The sequence below is a fragment of the Toxorhynchites rutilus genome, chromosome 1 (genome assembly GCF_029784135.1).
Source record: "Toxorhynchites rutilus septentrionalis strain SRP chromosome 1, ASM2978413v1, whole genome shotgun sequence".
NCBI classification, from domain to species: Eukaryota; Metazoa; Arthropoda; class Insecta; order Diptera; family Culicidae; genus Toxorhynchites; species Toxorhynchites rutilus.
Window position 1 is genome coordinate 96583384 of NC_073744.1, and position 12739 is coordinate 96596122.

Here is a 12739-nt window from a genome sequence, read left to right on the forward strand (position 1 = left end):
GACTTAGGGATATGTACTCGGCCTCCGTTGACGATAGAGACACCGTTGCTTGCTTTCTAGTCATCCATGAAACAGTTGCTCCATAAACTAGAAACACGTTGCCGGAAATTGAGCGTCGATCGTCTTGATCGTTGCCCCGGTCAGCATCGGCATAGCCTACTAATGGCTCTTCTTCATTCTGATGATAGACCAAACTCATGTTTATGGTCCCCTTTAGGTATCGCAGTATACGTTTCAGGTGGCACCAATGAACCTCGGTTGGTGCGGACTGGAAGCGGCTGAAGAAATTTACTGCTACACTTATATCTGGACGCGACGCAAGTGCCAAGTACGTTAAACAGCCAATGAGTTCCCTGTACGACTTCTTCGTCACTTGATGTTCCTCGATTTCCAATTTCAAGTTTGGTTCTAACGGTGTCGCCACTGGCTTACAGTCGGCCATACCGAACCTTTGCAACATATCCGCTATGTACTTAGATTGACTAATCTTCAAGGTACCTCCGCTGAAATCACGGTCCACTTTCAGACCAAGGAAGAGTTTCAACTCCCCCATATCAGACATCTCGAATTGTTTCGACAGTTGCTGTTTGAACCTAGTCAATAAATCCATTCTATCAGATAAAAGAATGATGTCGTCAACGTACAACAACATTTAGACGACGGATTCCTTCCAACTCATCTTATAGAGACAGGTATCTACGTTGAATCCGAGCTTCGTCATGAATGAATGGAATTTATCATTCCAGCTCCTCGGAGCTTGCTTCAGGCTATATAAGGCTTTCTTGAGACGGTACACAAAATCTGGATTTGTACTCTCGAGACCTTCAGGTTGTCGCATATATATTTCCTCCTTCAGTACACCGTTGAGGAAAGCAGTACGTACGTCCATCTGATGAATGTAATACCCTTTTTTATTCGCCACCGCCAAGAGCGTTCTAACAGTGGTGATTTTGGCTACGGGTGCATACGTCTCGTCGTAGTCGAACCCCTTCCGTTGTGAGCAGCCTTTCGCAACCAGTCGCGCTTTGTAGCGATCCACATTTCCAGCCTAGTCGCACTTAACCTTGAACACCCACTTGCAGTCCACAAGGTGCTTTCCTGCTGGTTTCGGTACGAGTTCCCACGTCTTGTTTTTCCTGAGCGATTCGAGCTCACTTTCGATGGCAGACTTCCATTGGTTCCAGTCGCTTCGTTTTCTCAGACCATCGATGGTTGATGGTAGATCCTCAACAAACGCCTCCGCGTTCAATGCGAACGCCATAACAGCATCAACTCCGGCTGAAGCTGCAAAACATTCACCGCCAATATTTGCTTCAAATCCAGTAATAAAATCGTGAAACTTACCGGGGAGCTTGCGCTCCCGTCCACTGGGCCTCGTCGACATTTCTGCTAGACAGTAGTCAACTTCTAATTGCGGAGGGAGCGCGCCGGCAGCTTTTTCCTCAGCATCAATCTCTTCAGATGATTCATAATCCGTTGGTTCAGTCTGCACCGACACGTTGTCCGTTTCCAGGCCAGGTTCGTCTTCTTCGGCTGATTCACAGGACACTTTTATTGGATCTTGTTTTCGCTCCGTTTTCCGTTCTTCGTCAAACACAACATCACGGGAAGTGAAGATTGTTTTCCTCCTAGGATCCCAGATCCTGTATCCATTCGCCGTGTATCCCACCATCACATTTTTTTCAATTCTTGGGTCGAATTTTCCACGTTTTTCCTTTGACACCCATGTGAATGCTGTTGATCCAAACACACGCATTTTATCCACATTTGGCTTCCTACCGTACCATAATTCAAACGGTGTTTTCTTCTCTTCTAGAGCAAACGTCGAACTTCTATTCAGAATCAATGCGGCAGTGAAAACCGCTTCACCCCACATCGATTTCGGTAAACCAGCGTCTTGCATCATGGAACGAGCTTTGTCCAACAAGGTGCGATTCAATCGTTCCGCTACCCCGTTCTGCTGTGGGCTGTACGGAACTGTTACCTCCATTCGAATTCCCTCAGTGCGGCAATATTTCGCAAATGATTTGCTGGTGTACTCCCCGCCATTGTCGCACCTGAGTCTCGCTACCTTCGTGTTGAAAAATGCAGTCACATGTGCACAATACTGCTCAAATTTCTCCTGTACTTCATCTTTCGATGCCAACAAATACACCGCCGTGAAATGACTGTAATCGTCCATAAATGACACATAAAAACGTTTTCCAAGTCGTTGGCTTGAACGGCCCGCACACATCGGAGTGGATGAGCTCTAACGGTCGAGATGAATGTCTCTCCACGACATCGTTAAAGGGTTTTTTTTTTTTATCCAAAATATATATTTTTATTAAGGCTCATATGGCGTCAACCTGACGGGGCCGGGAGTTCAATATTTCGACAATGTTTGCCTTATAACTATGTTAGTAATATGTAACCGATTACTCGCGGTTGGCTCGAGGTTAGTATTACAAGTGTTTTCGTAATTGTGATGTTGCTGTCTCCAATGCTCTGTACCTGTGCCCGACACGGAATACTTCCTTTTGGGATGCAGCTGACCATTAATCAGCAACGCCCCCTAGTCTGTACCCCATATCTAGCGTGGTGCGTGTTCTCGACTCGTGGAATCCAGGATAGAATGGTCACTAGCCGGCGCAAACATCAGCTCGTGTAGAGTTGTCATGAGCGGTACAACCTTTGGCTCTTGTTGAATGATCAGTGGACTGCACAACCTTTGGCCCGTGTATCTGTAAAGAGTGTGTGTATGTATTGCCGCGACTAAGTTAAAGTTTATAGATCGGATAGGAGGGATATGAAACAGGGACACAACGAAGGAAACATCATTAAACGTTGACATCGGCGTTTCTGAGGAACAGGTATATATGAAGCAGAAGATTAGGATCACGGCTACCTAAGATATCCCGGACGGGGATCTCCGATTGTCTGCCTTTTGCTCTCAGTGCTCTAGAGAGCTGAAGGCGAGCAGCATGGAACCGAATACACGACCAGAGAATATGCTCGATGTCGTGGTAGCCATCGCCACAATCACAAAGATTGTTTGCTGCGAGCCCAATGCGATAGAGATGCGCGTTTAGGTTGTAGTGATTGGACATAAGCCGAGATATCACGCGAATGAAATCACGACCTACATTCAATCCCTTAAACCAAGCTTTCGTCGAAACCTTAGGGATAATCGTGTGTAACCAGCGACCGAACTCATCTTCACTCCACATGCGCTGCCAACTAACGAGTGTGTCCTGACGAGGAATGTGAAAAAATTCATTATAGGCAATTTGCCTTTCAAAAAGTGTGCCTTCTAAAGCGCCCACCTTAGCTAGCGAGTCCGCTTTCTCATTCCCCGGAATCGAGCAATGAGAGGGAACCCATGCTAAGGTAATCTTGAATAATTTTTCGACCAAAACACTCAATAGATGTCTTATTCTTGTTAGGAAATAAGATGAGCGTTTATCAACTTTCATTGAACGAATTGCCTCTATTGAGCTGAGACTGTCTGAAAAAATAAAATAATGGTCGATGGGCAGTGTTTCAATGATCCCTAGTGCGTAGTATATCGCACCCAGTTCAGCGACATACACGGAACAAGGATCTTTGAGTTTGAAAGAGGCACTGGAATTTTCATTGAAGATGCCGAAGCCAGTGGACCCGTTTATGAATGAACCGTCAGTAAAGAACATTTTATCAGATCTAACTTTCCCATATTCTGCCGAAAATATCAGCGGAATAGAATCGGAGCGTAGATGATCTGGGATTCCATGGATTTTTTGTCGCATGGACAGATCAAAATTGACAGAGGAATTGCAAAAGTATGGGAAGCAAACTTGGTTGGAGATGCCCGGTGAAGGGTGCACTTCATGGGTAAGGAAATCATGGTACAAAGACATAAAACTTGACTGAGTAGTCAGTTCGAGTAGATTTTCGAAGTTATCAATCACCAATGGATTCATGATCTTGCAACGGATGAGAAATCTGTAGGATAATTCTGTGAATCGAAGAGTAAGCGGGGGTACTCCTGCCAAGACTTCGAGACTCATCGTATGTGTCGAATGCAAACACCCCATTGCTATACGCAAGCAACGATATTGTATTCTCTCCAGCTTGAGAATATGAATCCTGGCAGCTGATCGGAAGCAAAAACTGCCATACGTACGTTAAAGGGTTGTCTTGTTTGTTTTCCTGCTAAATATACCTCACATAAACATCGATCAGGCCAATCACGAATCTTCGCTGCTGTCTCGATCATCCCGTTTTTCCAGAGGTTCTTCATATTAGTCCCTCCTAGGTGACCGTATCTCCGATGCCACAAATCAAAAACGTCGTTTTTCGTCGTCATGGCACTCGCATTTGCTGATACCATATCTCTACGAGAGTATATATCAAGAGCATACAGCTGACCGCTTCTGTGCCCCATGCACACGATCCGCTTTGCCTTTTGGATAATCACTTTTCCTGCAGCAATCTTCACCGTCATACCACTGTCTTCGAGTCGGCGCACGGAGAACAAATTGCACTGCAACTCCGGTACGTACAAAACATCCTTCACCACCGCTGGCTGCTTCTTACCATCGATCATCATATCGACACGGATTGTACCGGCAGATTCCGCCATGATGACTTGACCGGACTTGGCCACTGAAATGCACACCGTCCGTCCAAGTGAGTGTATTTCCTCGAACAGTCGCTTCTCTTTCACCATGTGATCTGTCGCACCTGAATCTAAAAACCATCCAATTCGTTTACCCGTCCTCACAGCAGGCGCCACAAATGCACCGATGTCTGTGGTTGCAATAAACAAAGTTTCATCCTCGCACGTAGCATGTGCGGTTCCTATGATTTTTCGATTGGATTTCCCCTTTGGCTTGGTATTTTCCTCGCGTTCCCTACTACCTGTAGGTCGATAATCGGGACAGTCCACACGTTTGTGTCCGAATCTGCCACACTCGAAAAATTTGAAACCGGCTTTCTTTCCAGCAAAAGCCGATTCACCAACATAATATACCACGTGACCCGTTTGATTCGCACGTTTTGCCGACTCGTCCATCAGCCTCTTCTTCACGTACTCCATAGTCAAGTGATCCGGTTGAATGGTTTCCAAAGCCATGATTAACGCATCAAAAGACTTCGGTAGCGATAGCAACAGCTGGCAAACAACATCCTCCTCGTCGATTTTCACCCCGGCAGCCTTCATCTCAGGCAGCACTTTTTCAAACTGCAGCAGATACGTCTTCACATTTTCGCCTTCTTTTAACCGCAATTCCTGGAACTGCTTCTTCAGGAATAATTTACCTGCGATCCCGACACGCTCGACAGTGACAGGCTGTTTCGAAGAAAAACAAATTTTACGAACATCAATAGTTAAATTAAAATGACAGCTTCCAAGATGTATCGGAAGGGGGTCTCCGTAGCCACATTGGTTGCGCGTTCGCTTAGTAAGCGATCGATCGTGAGTTCAAAACTCAGGACCCTCATTGACCATCTTATCCTCACAGAATAGCTACGTCCACGCAACAATCATCAGCGATGGAGATCGATCCACGGTCGAAATAAGATCGATTCATCCATATAACTGCTCTGCTCTGCAAGACACATCGGGCTGCTGTTCTATAAATAACTCAACAATGATCATTCAACTGTCTCCGCTGTCCGGTGGTCCAACTGGATAATGGAAGAACAGAAAGAATACTCTTACGCCTAAATGGCTACTGTGTGAATGTACCATATGTAATGGTATAGAAGGAATACTGGCGAATGTCAACTTTGTAAGGTGCTAATTATAGATATATGATAACCATGTGACATGTACACGATTAAAATTCGGCTCTGTTACAGCTAAAATGCTAATGAGCCTTAAATAAATAAATGGGATAAAAAAAAAGATGTATCTGAAGACGGACTTAAAGAATTAGGAAGAAATAGAATAGAATAAAGAATTAGAAAGAATAGAATTCCTAGATGAGGTTGGAAAAGGAAAAGGAACAGGACCTTTTGCTCCATTTGCTCCACGGAGCATTGAAATTAATATACCAAAAGTGTATAAAATTACTTCACAATTCTCAAGTTATTCAAAGAGAATGCGACAGTGAGCCGGAAACAAGCGAAAAAACTTCTGGCTTACTCCAATAATTGAAACCAAACACTGAAGACTCATTGCTAAGAGTGCAAAGTGAAATAAATCTGGTTGAGAGAAAATTCAAGCTCAAAGTACTAGCAGAAATTGTAGTTTGGTATCTAAGAGCACACTATAAAAACAAAATGGCTTTAAGTATTAAAACAGCTGCCGAGTTAGCAACTCTAATTCCCACTTATGGTGCCAATGCTAGTGGAGTAAAATGATTTATAGACGCAGTGAATTTGGCAAAAACTATTGTACCAAATGAAAGCAAAGCTGCCGCCATCCAAATTATTTTGACAAGATTGAGTGGAAAAGCGAGAAATTTATTCTCCGTCACTCCAACTGAATATGACGAAATCACAACACGAATTAAATCGGGTTGTGAAGAAAAAGAAAATTCCGATTCAGCGATAGCTAATCTGGCGAATCTAAAATTAAAATATGTTAATTAGATTGAGAATTTTACAAAACAACTTGATGCGCTGACAGACAAACTAACAAACTGTGTCACATCAAATTGCATCACGGAAAAAACGCTGTAGAAATTCGCCCAGTAGACCGATCCTTTTGAAAATTTTAGACAGTAAAATAAAAACTATTAAACAACTTTTGGCATTTTCTTTTTATTCATACTTCGAGTCCAAGCCCGTATGCTCGCACCTTCCTCTTTACCCCGTCCATAAGGTTCTGTACAACGTCAGGTTGTAGTTTTTGACGTAGGACTACGTCTTTCATTTCTATACCGGGGTGTAAAATCAAAGTTTCAAAAACGAAAGCGTTACGCCGGAGACCAAGATTTTGAGTGTTAAAAGCTCCTTAACAACTGAACGAAATGGTATGATAAACACTTCATTCGAAATATAAAATGTCTACGCGTTCTATACTTGTTACTTTTTGATCCAAAAACTTAAATTTTTTTTCAATAGTCTTAAAATTGCTTTCAAAACAGGCTATTGAAATCACCAATCGGTGTATAAGCGAGCGCCGCTCGGAAATCCACTCAGTTCTAATTGAACAGCGATTGGAGCATGTTGTCGCTGTTGTGGTGAAGCTCTTCGTTTATCATGCAAGCGCTGATGAACGGTGTCACCAAGAGCCTGTTTGTGCACCTTAGGCTAGACATGAATCCATCAGGAGGAGAGTGATGCCACAAACGGTTCCCCGGGAAGATCTCGAAGCAGCCGCTACACACACACACACACACACACACACACACACACACACATACACACACACATACACGCGCGGAATTCTTTCCGTTTGGATGCCATTCAGCATCGAGAAAGATCCGGAAAATAATCTGCCAGTTCCTCTGGGAATTTAAAAATACATTCATGTGAAAGAGTTTATTTGAATGTTTTCTATCCATGTAACACTGTGATCAAATATGTTTCAATCAAGTACTATTAACAGATGGTTATCGAGTTAGCATAAACCACTGGTGGGCTTCCAGTATCGAGGAAAATGTGGAAATATCTAATCGTTACTAAAAATAATCTGCCAGTTCCTCTGGGAATTTAAAATTACATTCATGTGAAAGAGTTTATTTTAATGTTTTCTATCCATGTAACACTGTGACCAAATGTGTTTCAATCAAGTACTATTAACAGGTGGTTATCGAATTAGTATTAACCACTGGTGGGCTTCCAGTATCGAGGAAAATGTGGAAATATCTAATCGTTACTGAAAATAATCTGCCAGTTCCTCTGGGAATTTAAAAATACATTCATGTGAAAGGGTTTATTTGAATGTTTTCTATCCATGTAACACTGTGATCAAATATGTTTCAATCAAGTACTATTAACAGATGGTTATCGAGTTAGCATAAACCACTGGTGGGCTTCCAGTATCGAGGAAAATGTGGAAATATCTAATCGTTACTGAAAATAATCTGCCAGTACCTCTGGGAATTTAAAAATACATTCATGTGAAAGAGTTTATTTGAATGTTTTCTATCCATGTAACACTGTGATCAAATATGTTTCAATCAAGTACTATTAACAGATGGTTATCGAGTTAGCATAAACCACTGGTGGGCTTCCAGTATCGAGGAAAATGTGGAAATATCTAATCGTTACTGAAAATAATCTGCCAGTTCCTCTGGGAATTTAAAAATACATTCATGTGAAAGAGTTTATTTTAAAGTTTTCTATTCATGTAACACTGTGACCAAATATTTTCCAATCAAGTACTATTAACAGGTGGTTATCGAGTTAGTATTAACCACTGGTGGGCTTCCAGTATCGAGGAAAATGTGGAAATATCTAATCGTTACTGAAAATAATCTGCCAGTTCCTCTGGGAATTTAAAATTACATTCATGTGAAAGAGTTTATTTTAATGTTTTCTATCCATGTAACACTGTGACCAAATATGTTTCAATCAAGTGCTATTAACAGGTGGTTATCGAATTAGTATTAACCACTGGTGGGCTTCCAGTATCGAGGAAAATGTGGAAATATCTAATCGTTACTGAAAATAATCTGCCAGTTCCTCTGGGAATTTAAAATACATTCACGTGAAAGAGTTTATTTTAATGTTTTCTATCCATGCAACACTGTGACCAAATATGTTTCAATCAAGTGCTATTAACAGATGGTTATCGAGTTAGCATAAACCACTGGTGGGCTTCCAGTATCGAGGAAAATGTGGAAATATCTAATCGTTACTGAAAATAATCTGCCAGTACCTCTGGGAATTTAAAAATACATTCATGTGAAAGAGTTTATTTGAATGTTTTCTATTCATGTAACACTGTGACCAAATATTTTCCAATCAAGTACTATTAGCAGGTGGTTATCGAGTTAGTATTAACCAATGGTGGGCTTCCAGTATCGAGGAAAATGTGGAAATATCTAATCGTTACTGAAAATAATCTGCCAGTTCCTCTGGGAATTTAAAATTACATTCATGTGAAAGAGTTTATTTTAATGTTATCTATTCATGTAACACTGTGACCATATATGTTTGAATCAAGTGCTATTAACAGATGGTTATCGAGTTAGCATAAACCACTGGTGGGCTTCCAGTATCGAGGAAAATGTGGAAATATCTAATCGTTACTGAAAATAATCTGCCAGTTCCTCTGGGAATTTAAAATTACATTCATGTGAAAGAGTTTATTTTAATGTTTTCTATTCATGTAACACTGTGACCAAATATTTTCCAATCAAGTACTATTAGCAGGTGGTTATCGAGTTAGTATTAACCACTGGTGGGCTTCCAGTATCGAGGAAAATGTGGAAATATCTAATCGTTACTGAAAATAATCTGCCAGTTCCTCTGGGAATTTAAAAATACATTCATGTGAAAGAGTTTATTTTAATGTTTTCTATTCATGTAACACTGTGACCATATATGTTTGAATCAAGTGCTATTAACAGGTGGTTATCGAATTAGTATTAACCACTGGTGAGCTTCCAGTATCGAGGAAAATGTGGAAATATCTAATCGTTACTGAAAATAATCTGCCAGTACCTCTGGGAATTTAAAAATACATTCATGTGAAAGAGTTTATTTTAATGTTTTCTATTCATGTAACACTGTGACCATATATGTTTGAATCAAGTGCTATTAACAGGTGGTTATCGAATTAGTATTAACCACTGGTGAGCTTCCAGTATCGAGGAAAATGTGGAAATATCTAATCGTTACTGAAAATAATCTGCCAGTACCTCTGGGAATTTAAAAATACATTCATGTGAAAGAGTTTATTTTAATGTTTTCTATTCATGTAACACTGTGACCAAATATTTTCCAATCAAGTACTATTAGCAGGTGGTTATCGAGTTAGTATTAACCACTGGTGGGCTTCCAGTATCGAGGAAAATGTGGAAATATCTAATCGTTACTGAAAATAATCTGCCAGTTCCTCTGGGAATTTAAAATTACATTCATGTGAAAGAGTTTATTTGAATGTTTTCTATCCATGTAACACTGTGATCAAATATGTTTCAATCAAGTACTATTAACAGATGGTTATCTAGTTAGCATAAACCACTGGTGGGCTTCCAGTATCGAGGAAAATGTGGAAATATCTAATCGTTACTGAAAATAATCTGCCAGTACCTCTGGGAATTTAAAAATACATTCATGTGAAAGAGTTTATTTTAATGTTTTCTATTCATGTAACACTGTGACCATATATGTTTGAATCAAGTGCTATTAACAGGTGGTTATCGAATTAGTATTAACCACTGGTGAGCTTCCAGTATCGAGGAAAATGTGGAAATATCTAATCGTTACTGAAAATAATCTGCCAGTACCTCTGGGAATTTAAAAATACATTCATGTGAAAGAGTTTATTTTAATGTTTTCTATTCATGTAACACTGTGACCATATATGTTTGAATCAAGTGCTATTAACAGGTGGTTATCGAATTAGTATTAACCACTGGTGAGTTTCCAGTATCGAGGAAAATGTGGAAATATCTAATCGTTACTGAAAATAATCTGCCAGTTCCTCTGGGAATTTAAAATTACATTCATGTGAAAGAGTTTATTTGAATGTTTTCTATCCATGTAACACTGTGATCAAATATGTTTCAATCAAGTACTATTAACAGATGGTTATCGAGTTAGCATAAACCACTGGTGGGCTTCCAGTATCGAGGAAAATGTGGAAATATCTAATCGTTACTGAAAATAATCTGCCAGTTCCTCTGGGAATTTAAAATTACATTCATGTGAAAGAGTTTATTTTAATGTTTTCTATTCATGTAACACTGTGACCAAATATTTTCCAATCAAGTACTATTAGCAGGTGGTTATCGAGTTAGTATTAACCACTGGTGGGCTTCCAGTATCGAGGAAAATGTGGAAATATCTAATCGTTACTGAAAATAATCTGCCAGTTCCTCTGGGAATTTAAAAATACATTCATGTGAAAGAGTTTATTTGAATGTTTTCTATCCATGTAACACTGTGATCAAATATGTTTCAATCAAGTACTATTAACAGATGGTTATCTAGTTAGCATAAACCACTGGTGGGCTTCCAGTATCGAGGAAAATGTGGAAATATCTAATCGTTACTGAAAATAATCTGCCAGTACCTCTGGGAATTTAAAAATACATTCATGTGAAAGAGTTTATTTTAATGTTTTCTATTCATGTAACACTGTGACCATATATGTTTGAATCAAGTGCTATTAACAGGTGGTTATCGAATTAGTATTAACCACTGGTGAGTTTCCAGTATCGAGGAAAATGTGGAAATATCTAATCGTTACTGAAAATAATCTGCCAGTTCCTCTGGGAATTTAAAATTACATTCATGTGAAAGAGTTTATTTGAATGTTTTCTATCCATGTAACACTGTGATCAAATATGTTTCAATCAAGTACTATTAACAGATGGTTATCGAGTTAGCATAAACCACTGGTGGGCTTCCAGTATCGAGGAAAATGTGGAAATATCTAATCGTTACTGAAAATAATCTGCCAGTTCCTCTGGGAATTTAAAATTACATTCATGTGAAAGAGTTTATTTTAATGTTTTCTATTCATGTAACACTGTGACCAAATATTTTCCAATCAAGTACTATTAGCAGGTGGTTATCGAGTTAGTATTAACCACTGGTGGGCTTCCAGTATCGAGGAAAATGTGGAAATATCTAATCGTTACTGAAAATAATCTGCCAGTTCCTCTGGGAATTTAAAAATACATTCATGTGAAAGAGTTTATTTTAATGTTTTCTATTCATGTAACACTGTGACCATATATGTTTGAATCAAGTGCTATTAACAGGTGGTTATCGAATTAGTATTAACCACTGGTGAGCTTCCAGTATCGAGGAAAATGTGGAAATATCTAATCGTTACTGAAAATAATCTGCCAGTACCTCTGGGAATTTAAAAATACATTCATGTGAAAGAGTTTATTTTAATGTTTTCTATTCATGTAACACTGTGACCAAATATTTTCCAATCAAGTACTATTAGCAGGTGGTTATCGAGTTAGTATTAACCACTGGTGGGCTTCCAGTATCGAGGAAAATGTGGAAATATCTAATCGTTACTGAAAATAATCTGCCAGTACCTCTGGGAATTTAAAAATACATTCATGTGAAAGAGTTTATTTTAATGTTTTCTATTCATGTAACACTGTGACCATATATGTTTGAATCAAGTGCTATTAACAGGTGGTTATCGAATTAGTATTAACCACTGGTGAGCTTCCAGTATCGAGGAAAATGTGGAAATATCTAATCGTTACTGAAAATAATCTGCCAGTACCTCTGGGAATTTAAAAATACATTCATGTGAAAGAGTTTATTTTAATGTTTTCTATTCATGTAACACTGTGACCATATATGTTTGAATCAAGTGCTATTAACAGGTGGTTATCGAATTAGTATTAACCACTGGTGGGCTTCCAGTATCGAGGAAAATGTGGAAATATCTAATCGTTACTGAAAATAATCTGCCAGTTCCTCTGGGAATTTAAAATTACATTCATGTGAAAGAGTTTATTTGAATGTTTTCTATCCATGTAACACTGTGATCAAATATGTTTCAATCAAGTACTATTAACAGATGGTTATCGAGTTAGCATAAACCACTGGTGGGCTTCCAGTATCGAGGAAAATGTGGAAATATCTAATCGTTACTGAAAATAATCTGCCAGTACCTCTG

At 39.4% G+C, this 12739-nt stretch overlaps 1 protein-coding gene across 1 annotated transcript in view; it reads right to left on the reverse strand.

Moving 5' to 3' along the window:
• The window catches only part of LOC129763034 (pleckstrin homology-like domain family B member 1), a 162330-nt gene that overhangs the window by 496 nt on the left and 149095 nt on the right, over nucleotides 1-12739 (reverse strand). The window lies entirely within an intron of this gene.